At 37.5% G+C, this 16,060-nt stretch overlaps 1 long non-coding RNA gene across 3 annotated transcripts in view; it reads right to left on the bottom strand.

The window, feature by feature from the left end:
* The window catches only part of LOC118355021 (uncharacterized), a 93,913-nt gene that overhangs the window by 60,676 nt on the left and 17,177 nt on the right, over window positions 1-16,060 (bottom strand). For 2 of the 3 annotated variants that reach the window (XR_007411362.1, XR_007411361.1), the window contains exon 3: window positions 13,211-13,332. This is a non-coding gene — a long non-coding RNA (uncharacterized LOC118355021). Of the gene's footprint in view, window positions 1-13,210; window positions 13,333-14,667; window positions 14,902-16,060 lie in introns of all 3 variants that reach the window. The other variant, XR_007411360.1, reaches the window with a different exon arrangement.

Here is a 16,060-nt window from a genome sequence, read left to right as displayed (position 1 = left end):
AGAGAGAGAGCAGAGGGGAGGAGCAGAATGAGAGGAAGAGAGAATCTTAAGCAGATTCCACACACTGCACAGAGCCCACCAGGGCTCCATCTCACCCCCTGAGCTGAAACCAACAGTCAGCCTGCTTATCTGACTGGGCCACCCCACCCTGAAAACAGCCACTCTTTAGTTCAATGAGATCATTTTCTAAATCATTGTTAGAATGTGTTTTTTGAGACTCCGAATCCTATAAGACATCCCCTGTTAAAGCATCAGATCATAGACTCCACCATCTTTTCTTCCATTTTCTGAAAGTCATATCTCTAGTGTCTAGGGTAAACATTTGGGTGATTCAATTCTTCTTTTCTCCCATTACTCTAGCATAGTAAAGCCACCCCCTCCTAGTTTCAGGTAGCAGGCAAGAGTTTCAGTGTTCTCAACCATAACATGAGCATAACAGGAATATTTATTTACTAGGTTGCAAAGATTAAAGAGGTTAATATACGATATATATCATAGTTCCTATAAAATAGTAAACACACTAGCATTAGCTATTATATTATTACTATTATTAATTACTGCTTTCTCTAAAGATTTTTAAACTTCTACTTTTTTTCTGGGGCACCTGGGTAGCTCAGGAGGTTGAGCATCAGGCTCTTGATTTCTGTCCAGGTCATGATCTCAGGGTCCTGGGATTGGGGCTACCTTGGGCTCTGAATTCAGCGGGGAGTCTGTTTGGGATTCTCTCTCTGCCTCTGCCCCTCTCCCCCGACCCCATGCATACACTCTCTCTCTCAAATAAATAAATATTAAAAAATAAATAGTAAAATAAATAAAATAAACTTCTACTTTTCTCCTTCTTAGTCAAAATTATGCCTGAAAAGTAGTTCCCTTTATCTCTAAAACATTCTAGGACAGGTCTTGTCAGCTTGAGCACTACTGACACTTGGGGTTGGATCAATTGTTTGTCATGGGGAACCATCCTATACATTACAGGTCACTTAGCAAGACACTTGCCTTCTACCTACTATATTCCAATAGCACCCTTGCCCCAAGTTCTGACAGCTAAAAAATGTCTTCAGATGTCGTCAAATGTCCACTGGGGGTGGGGCTCAAAAATGTGAGGACAAAAATAATACATGACACACAAATAAGCAGTCAATAAGTATTTGTTGAAAGAAAGGAAATAAAGAGAAGTAATAAAAAATGAAAAAGGAGGGAAAAGAGGGAAGAGTTAAAATAAAAGAGGGAAAGAGAGAGGCAGAGACAGAGAGATTCCTTGTGTATGGCAAGAGTTTATCTTATGTTTGCACTTAGCTAATGAGAGTATCAGAAGATGATCTGATGGCTAAAGTCCCTAGTGCTGCTGCCATATACCGCCTCTGTGCCAGTCTCATGATCACATTCAGGGTTATACAATCTACATACTTGACCTGGGAATGCAGTCTTCTGTTACTTACTCTCAAATTCCCCTTTACTCTGTACCCAGATACCCTCCAATCCACCTCAACTTTCAGGTTTATGAGCTCTTATGGTAGGTAATGTTGTCCTAACAAATGACAATACTTGATCTCTTTTGCTTAGAGCTCTATTATTTTTGAACAATCTATAACTACCTGGTCCAACATGGTAGCTCATAGTCAATATACTTAGTATTGTATATATGCTGATTAGTATTTTTTGTTTGATTACCTATTGAAATGATAATATTTTGGGCATATGGACTTTTTTTTTTATATTTTACTTCATTAATACGTACTCAGAATTAGCAAACTGTGAAGCTGAAGGCACAATCCTCCAGACTGACAAATGTGCCCAAGACTTCTGACACCAATTGCAAGGAGTTACAGTCCAACTAAATGTTAGGGAGAAAAGAGCCTTCACTTCAGGCATCAACTGCAAGTTCATAGGGATTTCCTAAACCACTCTCAGTTTTGATGGTTCACTAAAAGAGTTTGCAGAACTCCCTGAAAGCTATCATACTCATAGTTATGGTTTATTATACGGAAAAGATACAAAGTAAAATCAGTGAAGGAAAGAGGCTCATAGGGCAAAATCTAGGAAGTTTCACTGGTGTCAACATGTGCCACCATCTCTTGGCATCAGCGTATAAACAATCACACAGGGTACTGCCAACCAGGAGAGCTCACCCAAGCTTTCGTATCCACAGTTTTTATTGTGTTTTTACAAAGACAAGATTGATTGATGGACTTCCTACATGGTTGAACTAAGCCTCCAGGTAAACTGATACCTTATGACCCAAAGACTTCACCATAAATCACCTAGTTGATTCCTTCTGGCCTGGCCCACCCCCACTCTCAGACTACTGGGTATGGCTGGTCCCACCTTATATCTTCTGTGGCTGGCTCCCACTCTAAACAAAGACACTCCTCTCAGGTATGACATAAATTGACCCAAGAAGCAAGGACAAAAGCATCTCTTGGATAGAGGCCAAATTCTTTACTACACAATTTGGCTACTAGAAAATGTTAAATTTGATTGTGATTCACATTATAGTTCTATTAAATACTTATCTATACCTTTCTATAGCTAAAATTCTTTTATTTATTTTATTTTATTTTATTTTATTTTATTACTATGATAGGCACACAGTGAGAGAGAGAGAGAGGCAAAGACACAGGCAGAGGGAGAAGCAGGCTCCATGCACCGGGAGCCCGACGTGGGATTCAATCCCGGGTCTCCAGGATCGCACCCCAGGCCAAAGGCAGGCGCTAAACCGCTGCGCCACCCAGGGATCCCTATAGCTAAATTCTTGTAGTCAATTCTATCATACTAAATCTCAGTAATATCGTTAGATTCATATCACCAAATTGTGTCATTTTCTGTCACCCTAAGTATTTATCTTTTTTTTTTCCATTTCCAGTATGACCTATTTGGAAGTTTCTCCAGGTTATTCCCTTCTAGATCAGTTTAGGGTAACAATATATTCACATATTTTAGAATCCCTTGTCTATTTTCAGCTGGTCCAGCGGCAGATCTCTTAGCAAATGAATTTTCTCCATCCTTAGAGCTCCACTTTTCCAGTATGAGCTCATCATTTTGATAATCTTAAACCATTCTCTAGAAATGACATCATCTAGCAACCAAGTTCTTAATTGGATATATCCTTCTTTTCTTTTCTGTAGTCCATAGCTTTCTATGTCTTCTCCAGAAGTTTTATTAATCCTTTAAAAGGTATAAAATTAGAATAATCTACAACTTTCACCATGTCCCTTGTGTGAATACTCCAAAGCCACAGTCCTCTTCCCAGTTAGCTGTTTCAGGATCACAGGGGACACTCTCTTGTTCAATACATTGACTATTCATCAGTCTGACATAAAGTTGTTTGATTCATGCACCATGAATACCTTCTTCAATACCTGTGGTGTGATATTAAGCAAGAGTGCCAAAACGATGAAATAGAAGGTTTCTGCTTTCAGTGCTTCTCTTCTTAGTCTGCAGTGGAAATTTAGTAAAAAAGCCTTACCTGGTCAGTGCACTTTCAGGTTATGAACTCTATGGGATAGGCAATTTGAAGACAGACCAAAGCTGAACTGTTCAGTCCACAGACTACAGACTCCCTGAGGAATTTATTTTATACTATTAATAATCTGCACTTTGTCATAAGAATTTTTTTCAAAAAAGTTGTTAGGTTTAATAAGACCTCAGTTAAGAAATATCCACGCTTCAGGAATGTGTGCTGCAGCAACTGGGTAAAAGCAACTCCATTAGCTGTGTCTTTGCAATTGGGATTCCTAAGTTCTGGGTCTTATGAAGCCAAAACAGTCCATTAATTGTGGGTAGTCCAGGTTTGTCTTCCTATATCACTTTATTCTGTAGTGGGGCATACCAATTAAAATGTACACACATGGTTTTTATGAACACATTAAATGGAAATAAGAATCACTAATGCAAAACTAAAACCACTAAGTTGTTTTGCTGTGATTAGCTGTGGAGGTGAGCATTGTCTGAGCCTCTGCAGCCTTGAGCATCTGATCTGTTGATCGCTTCCATTCCCTGGCAAAACCACGGAGGAGGACTCTAATAGATATTACATCAGCACATATGCTGCTGGTTGTCCTTCCTTCACGCTTATTCTGCCCTAAGTGACTTTGAACATCTGCTGTCATTTGGTGAATAATAATAATTACCCTTCTGCTATGTGTGATGCTTCAAGGCACAAACAAATAAAAAATCATTTAGGCAACTGAGATTGCAGAAATAATCACATGGTATCAAGGACCATCTCACCGTAACCATCTTGTGCCCGACCAGGAGTTTGGAAACCCAAGCCTTGATCTAATATTTCTCCTCCCAGGGCACCTGGGTGGCTCAGTGGTTGAGCCACTGCCTTTGGCTCAGGGCGTGATCCTGGGGTTCCAGGATGGAGTCCCACCTCCGGCTCCCTGTGGGAAGCCTGCTTCTCCCTCTGCCTGTGTCTCTGCCTCTCTCTGTGTGTTTCTCATGAATAAATAAACAAAATCTTTAAAAATAATAATATTTCTCTTCCCTTACTGAAAGCTCTTAGGGAAAGATATCTCTTAACTTTTCTGCCTCAAGCATTCATCTAAAGAGTGGGGATAGTTATATCCCCTGTCTTATTGCTTGAGAGTGGCTATAAACATTAACTGAGATTCTCTCTCTTTTTTTTAAGTACTTAAAGAGTTTCTCACAAGCCTTTAGGGACAGCATTTTCTAAGGTTTTGTTGACCACTGCCTCATTTTTTATATTCCTTAAATGACATGGTTTTCCAGAGCCCCACACAATTATTAGTGCCTTCCAAAGAACAGGTTTAAAATTCCTATTACTAGTTCATAAGCTTGAAGCTGTCTTCTGAAACAGAGATCATAATGTTTTGATCACTCATCAAAAGCTATTAAGGCAGCAGTTAGGAATCATCTGAATGTGCACACTAGTCAGAGAAACCTCAGAGCTTTGGCTGCAACTAAAGACCACAGTTTCGGAAACTCTTTATATTTCTTCTTCCTTGTTAACAGGTGGTTGTAGTTGTCTCTTCATTACTAAAGCATTGCCTGACAAAGCTGTATTGTCATTGAGTGGTAAAATAACCATCTTCTACCATTATTCTATGCCCATAGAAATGTCTTCTGCTGTTGACTCATTGCAAATTAACACAGTGGTGCTGAAATTGATCACTCACACTCTATTTAGAAAAAATAGGAACGTCATGGCTTTTTGGCATAGGTACCATGAGGAGCGCAACATAACTTTTGCATCACTAATAGTGCTCTATAATTGCCTTAATAGGTCTAATTAGTATACGGATTTTGTTTTCCAAGAGCTTGCATATTTTTAATGGGTTTCCTCTCTTGTTAAATGGTTTAAATGACTTTCTATGAAGACCAACTTCCAACAGAGGCAGACTGCCTGTCAATAAAAAGACAACAAATCTTAGAATGTTTTTCCCAATGAATCTAAGTTCAAATACTTAGAATATATCACCAACAACAAGCAAATAAACTACAATAGTGAAATTTCAAATCTTTTAAGAACACTTTTCACGATTTTAAGGTTAAATATTTAGAAGTGAGCTTTCAGCAATATAAGTAAAAGTGCTCTGTTAAAAATAGAGCTAAAATGCTAATATAGGTTCAAGATATTTTATAAATTACTACCATCAAAATGTTAAACAATATCTTATAACTGAAAAGAACTTGACTGCTTTCATAAGCATTATTCATACTAATGAATCTCAAATGTTTCAATAAATGGTGGAATATCGATGCTTTAAAGATTTTTTTGATGCTTTAAAGATTCTTATGCAGAGACAAATATTCTCTTTGTTTCTTTTCAATGAACATTTTTACAATTCTTTACACATTGAGTAGAGTACAAAGATTGGTAGAAATTCTGACAATTTATTTCAGGAAATTATTGATTCCATATGTTGCTGCAGAAGAACCACCTAAGGAAAATACAATCAATGTATGAGTACTCTATTTCAAAGAAAGAAAGAAAAAATCAAGAGCTGCTTCTCTCATAGATCATGGATATTCTCTCATAGATATTTGGAACATAGCAAAGTGAAGGAAGAGAACTCAGAAGCATTCGAACATTAAAAACTCAACACAATTAACAAATGTTTTTGGAGTGTCCATTAGGTGCCAGACTGCCTTAGGTTCTAACAATGCATTAGTAAACAAAAATAATCTGTAATAAAATGTAATTTATATTCAAATGGAAGGGCATCAATAAACAAATACACAATGTACTGTATGAGATGGTCCTACATTCACAAAGAAGAGCAAGATCCAGGGTTACAGAGTGAAGGAGACACTCTTGTAGAAAGTCCTGTGAAAAAGACTCCAGATAGTAAGAGATGAAAGAAATCCTGACTAAGGGGAGGAGAGTTGTGGCTATCTGAGCTCCATGGGTTCCTGGACAAGGAAACTAATGTAGATGCCCTGAAGCAGGAGAGACATTAGCATATTCAAGGCAAGGAATTGAGGTAATTATAGCTGGAACACAATGGGAAATCCGTCTTTTATTAGAATTCTTGTTACTGTGACTTTTAGTTTGGACCACAGAGTTAAAACCCCATACCACCCAACACAGTGCAAAAAGAAAAAAGAAAAAAAAAAACTTGAACAAAAATGCATTAGCATACTGAGTAAAAATCAATAATCTGAACAATATGTAGAACACATTCATGTCAATGAAAAAACACTACTGTATGAGGGACGTGTGGGTGGCTCAGTGGTTGGGCGCCTGCCTTCTGTGCAGGGTGTGATGCCAGAGTTCTGGGATCAAGTCCACATCTGGCTCCTTGCATGGAGCCTGCTTCTCCCTCTGCCTATGTCTCTGCTTCTGTCTCTCAATCTCTCTCTCTCTCTCTCATAAATAAATAAATAAATAAATAAATAAATAAATAAATAAAATAAAATAAAATAAAATCTTTAATGGGCACCCCGGGAGGCTCAGTAGTTTAGCACCGCCTTTGGCCCAGGGCCTGATCCTGGAGACCCCCTGATGGAGTCCCACATCCGGCTCCCTGCATGGGGCCTGCTACTCCCTCTGCCTGCCTCTCTGTCTCTCTCTCTGTCTCTCATGAATAAATAAATGAAATATTTAAAAATAATAAAAATAGAAATAAAAAATATATAAGTATTTTTTAAAAAATAAAAATAAAAATCTTAAAAAAAAAACTCTTAAAAAAATAAAACAAAAATGAAGGCACTGGTTTTTCTCTTTCTGATGCCTTAGACTACTATTTAATTACATTTTCTCTGAAAAATTAAAATCCAAGTTATGTTTTATGTGAAAATGAAAACGAAATGCTTAAAAATCCACTCATTACTTGTGGGAAATCAGAATACAGACCTCACAATCTGATAAAACTGAACTTTCATCCTTAAATTCCCTTAAGCATTACTAATAAAGATGCTGTCTCTTGAGGTGTGTGTTTTATAAAAACCAGGTAAAAGGCACTCGATTATAAATTTTGTCATTGGGGCTTCCATAGTCCTGGATTTTATAAGGTTAAAGCATATACCTTTAAAAATAATTTTTAATATATATATATTTTAAAGATTTTATTTATTTATTCATGAGAGATAGAGAGAGAAAGAGAGGCAGAGACACAGAGAGAGGGAGAAGCAGGCTCCATGTAGGGAGCCGAAGTGGGACTTGATCAGGGGTCTCCAGGATCACGCTCTGGGCTAAAGGTGGCGCTAAACCGCTGAGCCACCCGGGCTGCCCAATATATTTTATTTTATGTCTTTGCTATCTTTATAATAATGTATGTGAATTGATTCTACCATAGATGATAGATGGATGGATGGAGGGAGGGATGGTTGAATAGACAGATGATAGATAAATGGATTACAGATGGATTAAAGTATGTGTGCATTAAACACATTGAATGATAATGATAATTACTTATGCAAAATTAAAATAAGGTGTTCTTATGTTATTTGCTTAGAAAGTTAGTCTTTTAGTGAGATTTTCTCTATCAATTATCTAAACTGGACATGATTTAGTAGTAAAGTGAGAAGAGAGAAAACAATTCTACTTCAGAGTAGACTTGTAGACACTATGTAGCCCTGGCTCTCCCATTTACCAGTGATGTGATTTCAGCAAGTGAACTTCCATGAGCCTTACTATACTCTTCTGTAAAACCAAAATAATAATTTCTTACTGTTTTCAACATACACTATCAACATCTATGGCACAGTAACAAACATCTAATAAGGCACTCGAAAACTGACACCTATTTAATTAGTAGTAGTAGTAGTAGTGGTATTTTGTTTTTACAATCACTGTCACTATTACTAATCAACTGTAGTCTCACTCTGTTGATGGCAGCACAAAAAGACAATGGCCCAGGTAAAATTATAATACTGGACCCTGCCAGGATCTACTGGTTACTTCAGAGAAAGACTTGCTCACCTTGCATTATTCACTTACTTTATAGCAGATGGCAATTTGTGATAAGATTATTCCTGGGAGTTACTGGGAGTTACACTGTGTTGATATATCATTGTTTGTTGGTGAAGGCCATGCTAGCACAAAAGCAGTGACCAACATCTGCAGGATTACAAGCTCAGTGAAGGAAAATAATGAAGAAGGTTGTTCTCATAACATTTTGGTAAACAATTTCTTTTAGAACAAAGAAATTTTAATGACAGCATTCCTCTCCAGAGAATAATAGTTGCATATTTTTAACACATCCCTTTTGAGAAAATCACATTAAGAAAAGAGTTCTATAACTTAAATAATACTTCTTGAAGGACACTTATTTCATTAATCACAACTGTGAATCCAACAAAACACATATACACAAAATCCAGGATATATATGGGAACTTATGTCAGAGTGCCTCTCACATCTGTGGGGGAAGATAGATAAAACTATCCAAGAAATGGTTTTGAACCAAGTTGGTAATTGTCTAGAACAAAATTTAAGTTGGTTCACCATTTCACACATTAAAATAGGATAAAACTTCCAAATAATCAAAAGTGAGGCAGCCAATATATTTAGTGTGACATTCTACTTCCCCAGTAGCCCCCAAGGCTATCAACATGGAGTCAAGATATAGCACATTCTGAATATAAGACCACTTTCACTCCATTTGAAGTCAAGAGCCTAACACCATACCTCCCAGGGCATCTATCCCTTTGATCAGAAACCCATCCACACTATTCTCCAATCTAAACTCTTAAGTCCTTAGAGGGCCCCCTGCCTTAAATACTCTCAACTTACTCCATGATGTTGTGCATCTATATTTATGACTCTGACCACACCCAGAACCCCGGACTCTAGTCACAATAAGAATCCCCACATCCTCTTCTCAGTCTCATTCTCCCAGGCTATCTAATGGTGAAAACTCTTCTATTCAATCCTTTGAAATTCCTTGCTCCATTAGCAGCAAAATCCTCTTCCCTTCATCTTCTTCACTCAACTGAAACCTAGCTCTACCCAGTGAACCTGCTTTCTCTGCAGCTCTCTCAAGTGGTGGCTGTTTCTTAACCGTAACTCCAGCACCCCTGGGCTGTAAGTAACCCAGTGATAGATGTCATCCTCAGTCCTTATTGCTGCTTTCAGACCATTCCTTCCCTAAAATACCCAGCTTTGAATCTATTGCCATCACACTAGGTCACTAATTCCTCCCTATTTTTGCTGACATATATCATATGAACTGGGTCATTTTCCCCAATTTCTCAACAATTATTTTCCCTGATGTGATCCTTTTAAAATATGTCCTATATGTCATTCTGCTCAAAACTCTGCACTGATTCCTCATTTCACTCAAAGTAAAATTTTAAGTCTTTAGAAGAGTCTAGAAAGCTGTGGTTTCCTCTCCAACTATTTCTCCCTATTCATCATACTCTAGTCCCACTTGTTGGTTCGCAGGCATACTCTTGACTTGGGGGCCTCAATCTGGCACTTTTTTCACCCAGAGATTTGCATGGAAGTTATTCACTTCCCTTCCTCACTTTGCTCAGATGATACCTTCTCAATGAGGCACCAATTACTTTATTATTTATTTATTTATTTATTTAGGACTGTAGAGTTTTTATCTGATTTTATCTATCCATTTGATAGAGAGAGAGCAAGCATGAGGAGGGGGCAGGGAAGGAGGCAGAAAGAAGGAGAAGCAGTCTCCCAGCTGAGCGGGGAGCCCAACATGGCACTTGATCCGGGATGCAAGACCTGAGATCATGACCTGAGCCAAAGGCAGATGCTTAATCAATTGAGCCACCCAGGTGCCCCTCAATTACTTTATTTTAAATTGCAACTTATATCTGGCACTGGATATTCCAGTTCCTCTTAACAGATTATATCTATTTTAATTTTAATAGCATTCATCACTTTCTGACAATACTATATAATTTACTTCTTTTGTTGTTATCAACCTCCTTCCACTGGAATGCAAACTCTGCAAAGGCAAGGATATTTGTCTGTTTTGATCACTGATACATCCCAAGTACTTAAAATAGATCGTAGTACATGAGAGACACTTGGTAAATATTTGATCAATGAATGGAGAACCAATGAAACAAAAATTTAAATGTTAAAAAACTGAAATTATAAAATACTAGAAGAAAATTTTGCATTAGGCTGAGGATGGGAGGACAAGGGTTGCGTATGAAAGGACTTTCTATTGTATCTCAAAACCCTAAATCCACAAAAGGTAAATACATTTGAATGAATTAAAATGTAAAAAATAAGCAAAACAAAACAAAACAAAAAAACAACCTTTTGCACAGCAAAAGGCCATAAGCCAAGAAAAAACTCAAACCACCAAAAAAACTACTTTACTTTTATATTACAGATAAATGTTAATCCTTGTCTAACAAATATGACAACCCAACAGAAAAATACATAAAGGTTATGAACATACAGGTCACACATAAATGGAAATAATCATGGCTTTAACCATAGGAAAAGTCCAACTACTCTCCTAATGCAAATTAAATCAGTCCTGGGATACTACACTTACCCAACAAACTGATAAAATCCAAAAGCTTGATAAAGCTTTCTATAGGTGAGTGTTATAATAGCACTCTCTCACACTGTTGCTGAAAGCATAAATTGGTACAGCTCGGGAGGCAATTGCCCAGTATCTGACAAAATCACAAATGCACAGACCCTTGGACCTAGTTATTACCACTTCGGGGAATTTATCCTATAGAAATCTATTTGCATACGTGTGACATGAGGTGTGTAAGAGGGTTTTGTTTTGTTTTTTTTTGTAATATGATTTGTCCTAGTAAAATCCTAGAAACAAAACAAATGTTTATCAGTAGGGCTTTACTTAAGTAAATGACTTAAGTCATTTGCATCAAGTGGAGATGCACCACTGGCATCTCCATCAAATGAAATACTATTCAACCGTATAAAACAATATGGTAGGTTTATATTTCAATATGACAAAAGCTCCAAGATGTAATGTTAGGTGAAATGTGAAAGAAGTAGAACAATGGTATCTTATGTTTAAAAAACAGAGAAAGGAGACTATTAGCATTTGTATTTACTTTCATGTATATAAACAAAAACTGGAAGAATACATCAAAAATTAATAAAAGTTTTACCTATGGAGTTGGAAGGTAGGGATTGGGCAAAGGAAAGGAAAAGGTAGCAGTAAAACTTTTCCTGTGTATTTTTTTGCATTTTTTATGTTATTTTTGAGCCACAAAAACATATTACCTAAAAATCAAGTGATGAAACATAGTTGCAGCTCATAGAAATAGCTCATAAGAAAATCATATCAGTACTACATCATTGAAATGCCAACTAACTTCATTTTGTAAACACCTTGATTGAACACTTTGTAGATATCAAATATGAAACCAGAGAGGAAAAAACATTTCTCCATTTTGACTCCAGGAAGATTGTGGTGAGGGAGGAACAAGAACCTGTAAAGAATTCATTATTGTTATTTATTAGCTATTGTAGGCCAGCAAACATGTCAGGACTCTAAATAAAACAAGGCAAGAAGCAGTATTAGCATCAAAAACAACCACTGACAATGAGCAATACCACTTGCAGAATGAATAAACAGGTGTATAGCCACTTAAAGCTTAATTTCTCCATAATAGGAACAAATAGATAAATAAAAGAGAAGCCTTCCCACTGAGAGCAAGAGAAATTGGACCACAGAGCAGTAACACAGCATTACTGTTGAAATATCAATCAAGATGGTGGGTGATGAAAATAGAAGGAAAATGTAGAATTGGGGAAAAAAACATCCTTATATTTAGCATCTCTTGATTCCTTTCTATATACAATTTAAGGCCCTCATGTGAAAAGAAGTCTCAATGCCAATGCTCCCACCTTTGGGTCCAAAAGTTGATCGTCAAAAAGTGGTCCATTATGGCTCCACTAAAATCAATTTTACCAAAATCTGAGAAATCAAAGGATAATCAAATTAATTTTTTAAAAAAGTTATTTAAAAAGAATGGAGGAATGAATGTAATTGGGAATGTTTTGTCTAAAGAGGAGAGGGATCAGAGAAAGAGCAAGTAGATTCAGCATCAACAAGAACATTTGATTACCAATCATTTTCAACCCTAGGAATCAGAGAATAAAAATAAGACATCATACCCTTCAAGGAGTTTAGGAGATAAGATATATATATATGTGTGTATATATATATATATATAGAGAGAGAGAGAGAGAGAGAGAAACAACATTTGTAAATTTGCTGTTTGTGAGTAGACTGGCTTAGAAATATATTATAGAATGCTATATCAATATTAGAAGTATTAGGCAATTTCAAAAAAAAAAAGTTCTATGCAATTTCATATAAAAAAATCTGGATTTCCAACCTTTCTTTCAAATTTGGGACATAGAGGGTTACCAGGTGTTGAGAGGAGCAAGTTTTTCAGGTTCCACGGGGTATATTTTACACTGAGAACATGGGAATCTTAGAACAAGACAGAAAGCAAAGTTGAGGGGTCTATTGGCCAGTTTGGGCTGTCATAATAGAGTACCATGGGCTGGATGACTTAAATACAGTAATTTTTCTTCATAGTTCTGGCAGCTGAGAGGCTGAGATCAGGGTAACAGCATGGTCAGATTCTGGTTAGAGCTCTTGTCTTCACTTGCAAATCACCACATTCTGGCTGTAACCTCACATGAGGGAGAGATAGCCATCTGTCTGTCTCTCTTTCTTCTTGCAAGGCCACTAAGCCCATCATGAGATCTTCCCCACCCTAATTAATTAATGTAACCCTAATACTTCCAGAAGACCCCATCTCCAAATACCTTTGCATCAGGGGTTAGGACTTCAACAGGTAAACTTGGGAGGAAGACAAAAATCTTCTTTCCACAGAAGCCAAGGTGAACTGCTTGCTGGATAAGAAGTTTGCATGGAAATTATGGAAGCCCTGTAGGAAGAGATAAGATTTTTCAATTATCTCTTTTTATTCTTTGTATTTTTTAAAATGTTTTTAGAGAGAGAGAAAGAAAGAGAACAAAAGGAGGAAGGCAGATAGAGAGGGAAGGCAGGCTCCCCACTGACCAGAGAGCCTGACATGGGGCTCAATCCCAGGACCCTGAGGATCGAGCTGAAGGAAGACGCCCAAACATCTGAGCCAGCCAGGCACCCCTAGTCTTTCATATTTTAAATTTGGTGTACAGAGTTTCTTCAACTTACAATGGGGTTGCATTCTGATAAGTTCTTCATAAGTCAAAAAAAAAATCATATGTCAAAAGTGCATTTAATACACCTAACCTACCAAACATCACAGCTTAACGTAGCCTACCTTAAATGTGCTTGGAATACTTTTACATTGACCTACAATTAAGCAAAATCACTTTACACAAAGCCTATTTGATAATAAAGTGATGAATATGTAATGTAATTTATTGAATGCTGTACTGAAAGTGAGAAATAGAATAACCATTCTGTGTGTGGCAACATGATCGGTTGTCAGTGTTGTTTACCCTTATGATCATGTGGCTGGCTGGAAGCTGTGGCTGCTGCTGCCCACCATCACAAGAGTATTATAGGGCACATTGCTAGTCTGGGAAAAGATCAAAATTCAAAATTTGAAGTGTGATTTCTACTGAATGCCTACCACTTTTGCACCATTGTAAAGTAAAAACTCATAAGTTCAACCATCATAAGTTGAGGACCATCTATACATAAAAATGTTTTCTATTCCAAACTTCAACCTCCAATGTACAAATATTATATCCCCCAAAATCTCATTTTATAACTCTTCTTATTCCTGATCATTTACAGAAAAAGTAATGTATAATCCCTTCCATACCAGTTATATACATAAAACTATAAGATCCCTTCACAAACTACCTAAGAAAATTCGGCTTCTTGGGATGCCTGGGTATCTTAGTCAATTAAGCATCAGACTCTTGATTTTAGCTCAGGTCATAATGTCAGGGTCATGGGACTGAGCCCTGCATGGGGCCCCCCACTCAGTGGGGAGTCTGCATGAGTTTCTCTCCTCCTACTCCCTCCCTCCCCAACAAGCACAGATGTACTTGCTCTCTTTCAAATCAATCAATCTCTAAAAAAAAAAAAAAAGAAAAAAGAAAGAAAACTGGTCTTGTAAATTTATATTCACTTTCATTTAAAAATTTGGTTTTAGTGAGCAGGGGTTTAGAATCTAGACAATAATTTGACAGATAAGATTAGTTTATTAATTTAGTGATGCTAATACAGTCAAATGAGGCCACAGTTTTACTTTAAAATTAATTACCTGTGCATATTATTCAGCAGTACGGAAGCATTTCACTTATTTTCCAAAACAGCTGTTAAATTTCTAATTTTTTAAAACATGCTGCTAAAAAATCTGCTTTTGCCCATAAAAGGCACCATATTTACATCTCTATTATTCTCCATTCCAGCGCCTTCTTTTGAAAGCAGGTGGCCTGCATTTCATAATTAGCAAAATACTAAAATAGATCATCAAAATGCAAACTTCGTCAAACTCCTAAAAGAAAGAATTTATGTCAGAAAACAGTCCGATCCATAGTGATGAAAGAGCTGATAAAAGCTCTCTATAGAACAGGGCCTCTCTAATGGCATTCCATGTTCAACCTTCCCTTCAGGGGTCCTGACTGTCATAATCCCCAGAGTGGGTTTGGGATCAGGGTTAACCCTGATAAGTGGCAGAAGGACCTTGTCCATGATAGCAGTGCCTCAAAGCTATCCTACAATCCCATGTGAACCACTCCATAGATCTGAGAGCCACTTGGCCGACAGAGCTCTACTATTTGTTAGGTCTTTGGCCATTTAATCGCTCTGAAATTTAGTTCCCTCATCTGCAAAAGTAATACAATAATAATACTTGTTTCCTAAAATTGTTATTAGCTAAATTCTTAGCATAGGATCCTACAAAAGCAAGGCATTTAGGTGCAGGTCAAAGGGCAGACAGACCACAGGAATTTACTTTCTCCCCAGTCTGAAACCACATCATAATGGTGCTGTTTTGGGTTTTTTTTTTTTTTTTTTTAAGATTTTATTTATTTATTCACGAGAGACAGAGAGAGAGGCAGACACACAGGCAGAAGCAGGTTCCCTGCAAAGAGCCCAATGCGGGACTCGACCCCAGGTCTCCAGGATCACACACTGAGCCAAAGGCAGACACTGCTGAGCCACCCAGGTGTCCCATAATGGTGCTGTTTTATTCGTTTTAAGACACAAGGTTACAATGACAAAGAGAAAAGAAGAGTTAGAGAAAAGTAACAAACATTTTGAAGCCAGAAAGTAACTACCTGACTGATGGTAACTGACAGCTGACCAAGGAAGGCAAATTGCAAAGTAGGTAATGGGGCAAGTGGGAAGTGACCCAATGTATACCCTGCAACTTCACCCCTGCCCCCCGACCCCCACCGCTGCCCCTGCCTGAGGTATAGGAGAAAATAAAGCCAAAATATGAACATTGATGAACGAGTTATCCCACTATTATCAAACCAGGTTAGCTGGGAGACCATTTCTCTCCAGTAAATGTTGACATGGTGACTCCTGAGACGCCAGTGTTCTTACCCCTGCACTTCACAGAAGTTGAAAGTCGCATCTCTATATCTCCATCCAGAAGGAGATTGCAAATGCTTTCTTAGAACGATCTGATCTCTAACTTGAAAGAGAGG

This window comes from Canis lupus, chromosome 6, assembly GCF_003254725.2.
Source record: "Canis lupus dingo isolate Sandy chromosome 6, ASM325472v2, whole genome shotgun sequence".
Lineage (NCBI taxonomy): Eukaryota > Metazoa > Chordata > Mammalia > Carnivora > Canidae > Canis > Canis lupus.
The sequence above is the reverse complement of the archived record's forward strand: the minus strand, read 5'-3'. Positions and strand labels throughout refer to the sequence as shown.